Source organism: Papaver somniferum, chromosome 11 (genome assembly GCF_003573695.1).
Source record: "Papaver somniferum cultivar HN1 chromosome 11, ASM357369v1, whole genome shotgun sequence".
NCBI lineage: Eukaryota > Viridiplantae > Streptophyta > Magnoliopsida > Ranunculales > Papaveraceae > Papaver > Papaver somniferum.
The window spans coordinates 6,758,288-6,772,196 of NC_039368.1; the positions used below are offsets into that span (position 1 = coordinate 6,758,288).

Genomic DNA, 13,909 nt, shown 5'->3' on the forward strand with positions numbered 1-13,909 from the left:
AATGATGCTCTTACAAAAGCTTTTAATATAAATCATAGGATTCGTCAAAGGTGACCCTCTCTCACCTTATCTCTTCATTCCGGCCATGAAATCATTCTCAAGACATCTATCTCATCGTGAAGCAACAAGTTAATTATTAGGCATATGAAGATTTCTAGATCATCACCAAAGATCGATCATCTACTATTTGCCGATGGTTGTCTTGTATCATGTAAGGCTAATATTTCTCATAAAAATAAACCTCTTCAAGTTATTGATTGATTTAACTCTTGTTCATGCCGACTGATTAACTTCAGTAAGTCAGTTGGATACTTCAGTTCAAATATGGTACCGGCTTAACGTCAAGGTATTAGTGGTATTCTTCAGGTAATACAATTGAACATTAATGAAGAGAAATACCTTGGCCTTCCTTTCTTTGTAGGAAGAAATAAAATGATTCATTTTTATTTTTTTTGTTCTTATTGAAAAGATGGCCTGCAAATTTACTAAGTGGAGAGGAAGAAGCATGTGTGAAGCAGTAAGGTCATTGTATATGATCAGAAATGTTATAAACTTCATTCCTATTCGCTACATGACCGCCTTCAAGGTACCAGATGTAACCATGAATAAGTTGAACTCTTCTCATCAAGCATTCTAGAGAAACAAGAATTCTAACAAATGAACACATATAGTCACTTCTAGGAGAGCCATCAAGACCAAAAAATATGGAGGTTTGGGTTTTAGAGATTTACACGTCTTTAACACAGCACTTCTATCCAAATCGGCTTGGATTTTATGCTCAAATTCGTCTTCAATAATGGCCAAATCTCTCCAAGCAAAGTACTTCCCAGATGGAGTTATTTTCGTTTTAAAAAAGAAAAGTAACCACATGATCTTGGAGAAGTATTATCTCAGAACTTTAGTTCATTCCAAAATACAGCTACTGGGGATTAAGAGATTGTAAAAATACTCTGGTTTGGAAGCATATATGACTACCTGAGTTGCAGGCACCTCCAACTCCTAACGGGATGTATGAACCAACCTCCTTTACACTCATGTATGGTAGTTATTCGAACCAGACTCGTCACTTTGGAACATCAATCTCATACAAGAGCTATTTGAACCAAGCACTGTAAGTCTTATTCTTAACATTACACTTCATATAAATCAATCTGACAGATTCATTTGGACCCTAGAGAAAAGTGGAAACTTTAGAATCAAGTATTGCTACAGAAAGATGTACGAGAAATCTCAACTCAATACATTTGTTGGTCCAATTATGTAGAAGATCTTAATCCCTATGAAAGCTGTTGTTTCTGTTGGGTAATAACAATTAAAACTGAAAAAATCAAATAACTAATCAATAAAAGAGGCACTTATCTGATTTTCGTGTGTTCTCCTTAGTCAACTGTTAATGTCTTGAATATCCTGCTAAACACCATGGAAACAAGAAAAACGGTAATGGTAGATTGAGGCGCATGTTCAACATACTGTCCTTAAGACAAGAATGCCCGGCTACACTCTGAAAAAGATGATGCTATAGCCCTACGGGTACATCTGCCTCCAAGATACAACAATCTTAACAAGCTTGAATAGCACATTCAAACTTGTCCTTCTAGAACTTGGCAGCGGAAAACTCACGAATCGTTAGCACTTAAAACCCTCGTATCAAACATCGAAAAAACGAAGAAGAAGTACTAAAAACCTTAGGGGATATAAGAGAGGTTTTTCTATATATCTATACAATAAAAAAAATTATTCATATATATAAAACCCTAACCCGATAAAATTTGGAAGGTGTTTTTATTTTTGGAAAAACCTTTTTATTAGTAATTTTTATTCACATAAAACTGTATTTTTTCCAACAGTTTCTACCAAGAATACGATAATTTCTTTTGAAATGCATATCCAACATTCTTCCTATAATGGATCAACTTGTTGGAGTTATCAATAATCTGGTTGATTCATGCCCCTTCGGTATGATCAATATCCCGAGAATCCAACTCACATTATCATGAATTGTGATTTATTTAGAGCTGTTTGGTTCAACATTATTCATATGAGCCATGTATATTTAATAATTAAAACACCCAAATGGGAAGGTAACCAGTGTATATTACTTCGGTTGTGTCTTATGTCACTATATTAAATGGATATCTTTCTAACCGCATGCTCTTCAATCTACTTCCTACATTTCTGAATAATCTTTTCAAGGTCGAGTTGTTGTTCTGAAAAACTTTTTCACATCTCTCTGCTGACAGATACACCAAGATATAATTCAATTTTTAACAATTTCAAATTATGTTATCTGTTTATGTTGAAGACTCTCAAACCAACTGCATATCCAGTCTACTAGGTTAGTAGAGTTTTTAGTAGTCCAACCACTAAAACTGGTGGCATTGGACTAATAATTCATAATTTTGCAGATGTACAACATACAACAAAATGCATCCACCAAACTGATATCAGAAATGTAGAGTAAGCAAAGTTCATAGGACCCTTTGGGAAGCTGTAACCTGGGCAAAGGAATTATATCTAGAGAGAGTGCACTTTGATATTGATTCCGAACTGGTAGTACATGTTGAAAAGGAGAGAGCACCAAGTATACCACCAAATTATTTGTTCGGCAAACTGTATGGACAAAACCTAATACAATCAAAATTGGTTTAAAAGAAAGACCATTGAAAAAAAATTGTATATAGAGTATTTCTCTTTCTCTTCCAAAATCAATATTTGTAGACCAAAAGGTCCTTGTACCTGATTTTGTAGAAGAGTTCCTGGATGATCTCAAAAATCAATATCTAAGAACAAGTTGTATCTGAATTAAGGAGATCCGAATTCTAACAATTATGGAACTTTCAATCTATCTATCAAGATATGAATTCAACAAGAACAACTTGATTTTGATCTCAAATAATAAGGACATCAACTATCTAAATTGATTACGTACTACTTGTGTTATTCATATTATAAAGATAAACAATATAATGCGGAAAAAGAAAAACACAAGACACCAGAAATTTTGTTAACGAGGAAAATTGCATCTACATAAAAACCTCGGGACCTCGTCCAGTTTTGAACACCAGACTGTGTTAAACCTCCACAGACATTATCCTACTATCATACTTCGGACTGGAATGTATTTGAGACCGAATTAACCCTTCAAGAAATTCAACTGCAGTTGTATTTCTTGCGTCCCTTGAACCTCGCAGGATTCTACAAACTTGATTCCCTTAGATGAAGTTCTTTACATCCTAACAGTTGCTCCAAACTCAGTGGATACTTTTGATACCTATATTCCTCTAACAGAAAAGCTTGAAAAAGGCTACCCAGTACACCATCATTTTTTTCGTTTGGCTACCTGTACGGACAAAAAAATCACAAGTGGTCAAAGCAAAGACTGAACCATTCTATTGTACTCATTATCTTACCATTCAATCTATTGAGACTATGTTGAATGACTTCTAGTAGATTCACAAAGAAGAAATTTTGAGTCAAGCTTGTCTTGTTAAAAATCTCGAAATATGATTCTAATATAGATGTTCAAAGGTACTTAACAATATTAGTTCCAAACAATTTATTGTTTGAGAATTAATTTGTGGATCAATTGAAAACAACACGTACAATTGATTTTATCATATGGAAATGTTTCAAACATAATAAGAGAGAAATTCATAAACTTCTGATATTTGTGTTCATGGTAGGTTGGTAAACCAGTTTGCAAACCATAAATATATGATTTTAGAATTACAGGGAAGGTTGGCAAACTTGTTTGCAAACCTCAAGTTCATTTGAGAACAGTTCACAAACCCGGTTGGCAAACCTTGGTGAACTAATTTTGTTAATGTTGGTATAACAGGCTTAAGGTTGGCGAACCCGGTTGGCGAATTATGTTCATATGAGTTCATAAGCCAAGTACGGTTGGCGAGCCCAGTTCACAAACCGTACCCATTTGAGTTATCGATCCATGTAACGGATGGAAAACCCTATTCATGAACCTTAGTTGCTTGACTCGTGAACTAGCCGTACGGTTCACGAACCATCTCACCAACTGTCTCAGTAAATTCTAGCAGATGATCAAAGACTTATTTTTTAAAATATGTTTAGATTGTTATGGCCCTCTTTATAACTTTTAAGACTTTATTAATCACTTAAACACTTATGTGTGTGCATCATGATTAAACTCTTAAGTGAGTTAATGAACATCATATTGTTTATTGTTCACATGGCATATTTTCCAAACTGAACAAGTCATTATACGCGGTTCCAGAACCGGACCATTGTGTATATTCTTCTATTAAATTTTCAAGACCTAAATTGTTTGGTTGATTCCCAAATTATCTTTGCTTGAATTCTAAGCAACCCTCAGTCTTGAAAATCTATAAATAGGGATGCTCTTTCAACTGGGAAATTCAATCCATGACAATTTGTGTCCTAGTTGATCTAGAGTCGTCCTCTACGAAACTAGGTTTCCTATGAGAAATATAATTAGGTTTACGACTGAAAGACTTCGCTTTGGGGATTCGTGAAGCCAGGTCCGACCATCTTTTATCTTGATAGTTCGTGTATCCTGATCTTGCATTTCTATTATCGAGGTTTTTGTAATCTCTTTCACACAAGATAGATATAAGTCGCAAAGTTCTATTCATCGCAAACTTTGTAATTCCTCAAGATAGATATCTAAAAATTGATCTTAAGTGATATTTTAAAGATTGTTCCTTAGAGGTGGTGAAGAATCTAGGATGCTCTTTGGGAGTCATAAGTTCCATATTTGTGAGGTTTGCTAGTTTGTCTATTGCAACCATATTTACACACCTTGATCTCTCGATCTAAACGTAAATCAAATAGGTTTATTTGTTAGAGACATATTTGTATCAGAAGTCTTCACTGCGCCTGAAGCAACTCATGGTTTGTAAAGGACGTCAGCTAAGGGAATCGAGTGCGTAGATCCTTGCGAGGTTCAAGAGATGTAAGGACCATGGTTGTAACTGAATCGCCCGAAGGATTGATTCAGTCTCATATGCATTCCAGTACGAAGTCTGATAGTAGGCTAGTGTCTGTAGTTAATACAACTCGGTTTTCGAATCTGGACGAGGTCCCAAGGATTTTCTGCAGTGCGGTTTCCTCGATAACAAAACTTCTGGTATCTTGTGTTTTTCCCTATCCCCGAAAAAGTAGATTTCCGATATATACAACAAGCTTTAAAAACTTTATTCGAGATAAAAAATTTGTCGGATCCCAGTTAATCAAGTGTGCTCGAATTTATCACAAAGACCATCATAACAAAATGAAATCTTGTATGTAGTCTTCAATCTTCGATCTTCAAAGTACCTGCACAAACAACTAGATTCCACCAATGATCGATCACATAGAGAACAAAGTATGTTAACATTGGATGATCAAAAGTTCTATCTTTAGATCTAGATGCAACAAAGCATATCTGAAATCGTCGATCCTTGAACTAGTTCGAGTGACCTTATATCAGAAGAGAAGGATTACATAATAAAAAAATTAGATCTGTCAAGGTTCAAATTTACCGTTAGTCAATTAAATCAATAATCAAAAACTAAAATAACAATACGATTCGTTTTTCTCACCGATGACACTACTATGGCTTCTTTGATCCCATATAAGTCTTTAAATGAAGCGCATACACGATATTTTACCTAATTAGGATACTCTCCTCATGAACGGGTGTAAAAAGAATACTACTAGTGGTCTTCCAACACAAACAGTTAAGTAGCGTGTCAAAGGGATGAGTTTGTAAGAATACAAGTTATTTTATTTATAATGACCAAGGCATGTTTGGACAACAAGGAACTACCAAATCCGAAAATCTTAAAGATATGCAATAAATGTATATCTTCGGTTTCTTCCAACTGGTAATCCAACATATGTACCGAAATCTCTCTTGGATGACAATTAATATTAGCTAGCATACAACATATACTTTACTAATATAACAACGATAGATATGCTTATCCCCTGGGATATGAAAAGCATATATATTTGAATATAAAAAATATATTTAGAATATGGCATCTCGCCTTGAGTATCAAGGAAAAGTATTGAACCTTAAGTGATAAGATTTTAACACATGTTCACATATACTATGTCGACATCTCGTGAACTTTCCTTTTTAACCAAAAGGAATTTTCGGTATCCATACAAACCCAAAAGTACTAGACAAATCAAAAATAAAAACTTGATTAAACTAAGGATTGGTTCTACTAGAGATCCATAGGATTGGTCCTATTAGAGATCTTTAGGACCAGTCCTAGTATAGATCCTTGTTAAGAGATTAGTCAAACAAGAGATCATTAACATAGGTCCTGGTAAGAAAACCTTGTTTTTAAGGGATCGCTCCTAGAAGACATCATTTGTTTCATTTAAAATGCAAAATTATTTTCGTATGTTTACTTCCTTAAACTCATGTTATTAAATACTCTCCGTTCCATTTTAGATGATGTTTTAGGGTTATTTTTTTGTTCCACAATACTTGAAAGTTTTCATATTTTTCCACATAACTACCAATTACACCCTTACATTTTTTCTTGGAACTGTAAGTTTTTTTTTAAATACACTAGTAAAAATTAATGTTTGAAGACTTTTCTCAAGGGTATAAACGGAAAATTTTCATATCTCTGTCCATTTCTTGATCTGCGTGAAAACTCCAAAAACATCATCTAAAGTGGAACGGAGGAAGTATAGTTTTCTAGGTATGGAATCAACCCAAATAGTGTTATATATATCTAATCTACAAGTTCCAATAGATAAACTATATTTCGTAACTTCATATACCAAAGTTGTATGAAACAACTAGTATACAATTTCTTGACACTTTGATCATAATGAAATGATCGAGTCACCAATACCAAAGATACATAAATAAACTTTGTATATTATGTTTTCCATCTAAACAACTTGAAAGAAACGTAGATAGAAATGTAACAAGTCAAGTTTGTGTTACTAACCTGGGACAGAAGAGTAATGTATTCGTTGATATCGAGACGTCTTCAGGTTCTTCGGAGTAACACGAGCGAGTATCAACATTTCTATTGTTCCTAGTCTAACCTAACGAAGTTGCATCTAGTAATCATATCAAGCATCTTCAAGTTTTGGAACTCAAATATGACAACCAAACTTGACATACCCAACACTTGGTGGGTTCAACCAATAAATTCTATAACAACGACATCAACAAGATGCAGAGAGACTTCTCCAAAAGGTTACTACCCAAAAGATTTGGATTTTATCTGCAAACCAAAATAGTTAGGAGGACTGAGATTCATGAATATCGAAACATTTAATAATGATATGATAATGAATATTGGTTGGAGATAAGTTCAAGACAAGAATCCTTATGGTCTCGCATTATGTCTGACAAGTACATAAGAAGCATGAATATCTTAAACATGGATACCAAGCCTCATGCAAGGATTCTTGAATCTGGAAAGGAATATTGGTAGGGATTGAGATTATTTTAAAACACATCCCTTGGAAAGTTGGAAAGGTGCTGGTATCAATATTTGGTAAGGAAATTGGATTAATTGGTGATCCACGTACGACAACTTACCAAACTAGAAAATTTCCCTGATGACTGATAACTGGTGAAACACCTCGTTTCCAATAAAGGAGCTACTTGGATGACTACAAATTGCAGACTTGGTTCAACTAGAGAGAATTTATGGCTATCAAAGATACAATGATACACACTAGAGAGCGTGGTCAAATTAGATGAGATCTAATAGAAGATGGAAACTTTATGTAGAATCCCTCTATGAAGCTAAAATGAAGGAAAAATACAATCAGGATGCAAATCTTGCAGATTGAAACATGATCTGGAAAATGGACATTTCTTCAGTTATAAAGTTGTTTCTCTGGAAAAGTACACATGGAATACTCCCCAAAATACAAAAACTGCAAGTATTCTACACCGTGTTGATCACATACGCAAGACATGCAACTGTAGGGAGGAATCCATGATGAACCTTTTCATGGAATGTCTCTTTGTTGTTCAGGCATGGCATGGACTTTTAGGCTGCAACCATATCATTGGAAAAACACCAACAACTTTTGTTGATTGGATAAACTCATGGATTGGGAGGAACGAACATGAAACCGCGACTTATGCTACTACTTGCTTGTACATATGGAAAGCCAGACGTGCTCTCTTCTTTGATTTTTCTACTCTGAATGTGAAGCAAACCACTAAAAGTATCATCAATCACCTCTGCGATCACAATAGGGTTCATAATATTCAGAATCATATTCTGAATAACCACTATCGACCGTTTAACTAATTTGGGGAAATACAGGGTCAATATAAAGATTTCTAGTCTTTTAAACCTGACACTCAAACTTACTATAATGCTTTGACTGCTTATGACTTTGCAGGACACATCATTGGGTCTAGAGGACATCTAGAATATGATGGAAGGATGGGACAAGCAGAGGATCTCAACTATTTGGGCTAAGGAATGCAAAAGATAAACGTGACAATGGAAGTAGAAGAAGAATCTATCGTAGACATTCTCAAATATCTCTGTCAAGATGTGGTGCAAGGGCGTTTTCCAGTCTTATTGCGCGATCTATCAAGAAGACGTACAAAGATGAAAGATCGTACCAAATCTCTTTTGTGCTTACTAATCTTTAGCTTTTCCATAGAACCAAATGCAGATGCTTTTAGTTTAGCCTTCTTTTGTAAAAATAATATCTTTGAGGAGACTATTTCTTGGACTAAAAATTTAGCTTCTAAACAATTCCTCCGAAACCAGTTATGGCACGGAGTATATCCCTACTCGAAATCTAGGAATGGATCAAGGAAATGCAAATGCATAAGTTTGTTGTTACAGCTATTGCCCTTTCGTATATGGAAAAATGTTATATATATTTTACATTATGTTATTTAATCTCTCTATCACTCCTTTATGTGCGATTTGATTTCTCACAAAGGGTGAAAAGAAGACAAGAGGTCCCCATGTATGATCCCCCGTAGTGTCTTTATAAGCATGGCAATGATGGTGGCAGGCTTGTAGGCCGTAGGCCTAGCACATTGGTGTATATCATTTCACACCATTTGTTACCATAAACAAAAATCATTTTCTCAAAGTACAATCACTGAAAACCCATTTTGCTTATGCTTGGGGCAGATGGCAATTTTCTGTTGCTCTTCGTTTATAGTAAAAGCGTCGCGTTCTTTGTATGAGCGCCAACTGCTACTCCCATCCCAGCGCCACTTTTCCTTTCATTTCCCTGTAAATTCAGTTCGTCTACGTACTTAGACTCACACCTTCCTCAACATTACACAATTTTCATACCGTCTCTAAATTTTTCTTTTTATACCAAACTATTCATATTAATTCAATCTTTCAGAAAAATTCTCAAATATGGCATCCTCACAACAACGATCACAACAACAAACACAAACACCACAAGAAACATAACAAGAAACACAACAAAGGAACAAAAAAATTCGTGATCCCAAGTATACGATGGATGAAAACGAGACACTTTGCAGAAATTATGTATTATATACATTAGATGAAATCAATGGTATTTATCAAAAAAAAAAACTTTTTATCGTAAGATTTTACAAAAAATTTGTGAAGAAACCGGTAACATTCATAGTCGTGATGCCGATGGGTTGTCTCATCATTTTTGCACAATTTCAGCATCCGTTACCGAATATGTATCTTCGATCAATAAAATGTGGAACAACAGAAAAAGTAATGAAGGCGAACCATATGTGGAACGAAGATATCGGGAAGAGTGGCAAAGATCCCACAAAGGTTCAAGCTTCCAACATGAAACTTGTTTCACCATTTTGAGGGTGATGAACAAGTTTAATCCATACTTGTTGGAAGGTCATCAAGTGCCTGGAAGATCACCACACGGTCCAATCTCACAGGATTTTCAGAATGGAGGGCCTGCTTCCTCACCTGATGGAACTCCAGGTAGTCAGGAACAACACAACACTAATCTACACGTTAACACGAAATTGAAGAGAAGAATATGAGGTGGTCAGAAAGCTGCAAAAGCAGCGAGAGACGCAGCCCACCGAGCAGCAGAAGGAGGTTCAAGCGAGTTCAACTATGCTGATCACAAGTCAATGGAGATGAAAATGGAGGTAGATAGAGTCAGGGACCGTGCCATTCTTTAAATAATCAACAGAAAAGTCGTCTTGCGCGAGAACAACACTACAAGGATTGTAAGCTAAGCAAATTACTCTCCTTGGACACCGACAAAATGAATGAAATGCAATATTCTATATGGACTAAGCAAATGGATGAGACCGAACAACAAGAAGTCCAGGCCCAACAAGTCCCCCACCAACAAACTGAAGTCACCCATCAACAAACTGGCCAGTGTGTGAATTTGGAAGAAGACGAAGACGATGCCTCGGAAGAAAACAAAGAGGAATTCATTCTTGCTAATGAATGAACACATTTAGTTCAATTCAATGTAGTTAAGTTTAGTTCAATTCAGTGTAGTCGTTTTAATTTAATTTAGTTAGTATACTTGCCTCAATTTTAACAAACAACTTTAAATTAAAAAATATATTAATTAAACAAAAAATTTTATATATAATTGCCTCAATTGTACACGATTATCTCCCTCTTCCTCTCCCTCTACCTCGCCCCCCCCCCCCCCCCCCCCCCTCCCCCTCTCCCCGCACCGTCTGGTGCTCCTTTTAAAGCCCAAAGGTGCTTTGTTAAATCTTGTCTTAGTTGTGCATAGATTTCCCGATTGTGGAGTCTGTCAGTGGCAAGTCTATATTCTCTTGCCGGACGCCCATGCTCCACCACAAGATTCGACGTCAAATCTTCATCTGGAAAACAAGTCCAGGTTGGGTCACGCCTGGTTTCTTCAATGACCATGTTATGCAGAATGATACAAGTCAGCATAATTTTGTTCATTTCTTGAATATCAAAAAAGCGCGTCGGGCCAGCTATGATGGCAAACTTCCTTTTCAATATGCCAAAAGCGCGTTCAACATCTTTTCTGCATGCCATTAGTTGTGTGTTAAAGTACTGCATATCCTTCGAAGTCGTCGGACCAAAGCCTACCTGTTTATAAGCTTGAACCATAGTTGACCATTCTGGATAGATTCCGTCTGCTAGATAATAACCCTGAGTGCAGTGATGATCGTTGATGGTGAAATGACAGTGTCGCGCGACCCCATTCTTAAGATCTTCAAACAATGATGACTTATATAAAACGTTGAGATCGTTATTTGCACCCGAGAGTCCAAAAAAGGCATGCCAAAACCAACAACCATAAGTAGTTGAAGCTTCCAAAATTACATTTGATTTTGGATAATGACCCTTATATTGACCTGCCCATTCTACCGGACACGCATGCCACGTCCAGTGCATGCAGTTAAGACTACTTAGCATTCCTGGAAAACCCCTCTCGGTGTTTTATGAAGTTATTCTTTGAACATCTTCCTGAGTAGGCTTTCTTAAAAAGGTTGGACCAAAATGCTCAACTATTATTTCACAAAAGAATTTGAGATACCTAAAGGCGGTTGTTTCCCCAATATGGATGTAATCATCCGTGGAATCCGCTGGTACCCTGTAACAAAGTATACGTAGGGCCGCAGTGAATTTTTGTTCGGGACTAAATCCTCGTGTATGTCGTGCATCATACTGATAATTAAATAAAGGTTGTACGTGACAAAGCTCGGCAATAATCCTTTGCTTCAAGTTGCGGCCCATGCGGAATCGTCCGTGAAAATTCTCATCGGAATACACACAATCATGATTAAAATAATCATGCATCATCTTTTTGTGGTAAAAATGTCGATTCCGCCACGTCCATCTTCTAGTCGCAACTTCATAAGGCTCTAGAGGCTTTGGTATGATCCCGGTTTGTAATTGCAACATAAAATTTCGTCTTCTTCTATCTTGATCTGCATTTTCATCCATTTGATGCAAAAACTCCATACACATTTCTTCATCTTCTTCGTACAACATGTCATCCATCTCCATATCCTCCTCAGAAGAATCAAAATCAGAATTCATAGTTGAAAATTGAAAACAATTGAAAAAAAAGATTGATCGGATAAAATATTGTTGTGAATTTGTAAGATCAAACTCGAGCCATATTTATGGAGGAAAAAACTAGCCGTTCCCGTGGCTGTTGAAAAGTAGTCGTTGGCGACCTTGGTTCAAACGTCAGCATTTCTATTACAAACGCCAGCGCCGGCGGTTTACCTACACTCGCTAGCATTTTTATTATGGTCACGCGCTTAGTTGTCTAACGCCCAATCCTTTATCATAATGGAAAACACAATTTGTTCATCCACGTGACTGAACAAAAAAATGAATTTGTTGATTTCCATAGGAATTGCCCTTATTCCCTGGTTAAGTATTCATTCATAGATTCTCTGTTTCCAAATATCTATCAAATATCTCGGTGTTTTTAAGGTTAGGGCCACACTTTCATGAAAGCCTTTCCATTGGGCAGCATATATCGTACATCTTATTTTATGACAGTATCTAGGTAGTAGGGTTTCTAACTTTCTATGGTTTTAACTGCAGTTAACAACAACTACCACAAACAAAAATGACAATGTTAAAGGAGATCATAGACCTCATCCAATAAGGCCCCAACTAAGCTAACGGTTTCTAACACTTACCGCATATTCACTTTCCTCCACCAGTTACATTAACCGCGTTTTTGTCCGAGTAACTTAGCTGTTTAATATCTTCCCAAAATCTATAAGTACTCTGAAAATTGCATAACTTTTAAAACTCAAGTCTCCCTATCTACCTTCTGAACTGAACTTGCTCACTCTCATATACACAGTCACACACACACTTTCACTAGCACTACTTGTACTATACTTAACTGATTATGTATTTTGAACACTCTTATGAGTATTCTTCCCTTTCTTCACCGTCTTCATCATCGTCCGGGACAGACCAAAAACTGTATTCAGACAACAACTCCGTATCTGATGGGAAGTCGCCCTTATCATCCTTCGTGTCAGATTCGCCACCGCAATCAGTATCGCATAAGAAAAGGGAAGGAAGAAAGAAATTTAAAGAAACTAGACACCCAATTTACAGAGGAGTTAGGGAGAGGAAAAATGATAAGTGGGTTTGTGAAGTTAGAGAACCAGGTAACGGAAAATCAAGAATTTGGCTTGGAACTCATTCAAGTCCTGAAATGGCAGCTAGAGCTTATGATGTTGCTGCATTAGCTCTCCGAGGAAAACCGGGTCCGCTGAATTTCGAAAATTCTTCGTGGGTTTTACCTCGTGCTAAGTCATCGTCTATTAAGATATGCAAGCTGCTGTTGCCGAAGCCTCTCTAGCTTTCCCATTCCCGGCTGATTCTGGACCATCTCCGATAATGACGAACAGAGTGTCACAGGCTTTTCCTTTTAAGCAATTTTCCAGACGAATGGAAAATAATGTTGATGAAGTTCAAGAAAGTTCTTCCACGTTTTTGGACGAAAAAGCATTGTTTAATATGCCGTCATTAATCGCCAGCATGGCAGAAGGGATGCTACTTGACCCTCCATAAGAGGGTTACTATTTCGATGATGTGGAGTATGGCATGGACGGCAATTTGTGGAGTGATCAGTAAAATTGATACACTCATTTCTTTTAAATGGGATTAAACAGAGTTTGAGGAAATTATTATTAATCCTCCTGTTTGAATTCCAGTTTGAGGAGCCCGATAGATTCCTATTGCCTCCTCTCTCTTTTTTCAAATGGTTAAGAGTGGTTGCCAATTCGACCCTCGACCCATTCATAGATCGAGGTTTATTTATGTAATTGATATAAGCAAGGCTGCTGATGGGATGCCAGGTTTAGTGAGATGTACCAAACCAAGGCAAAAATTATTTTGTCCTATATAAAAATCTGTTTTATTTTATTATAATTTTAGTACACCCCACTTAATTTGGTGCCCCTATT

General features: G+C 36.4%; 1 pseudogene; it reads left to right on the forward strand.

Moving 5' to 3' along the window:
• The first annotated feature begins 12,840 nt into the window (after positions 1-12,840).
• LOC113324007 lies at positions 12,841-13,514 on the forward strand (annotated as a pseudogene).
• Positions 13,515-13,909: the final 395 nt, after the last annotated feature.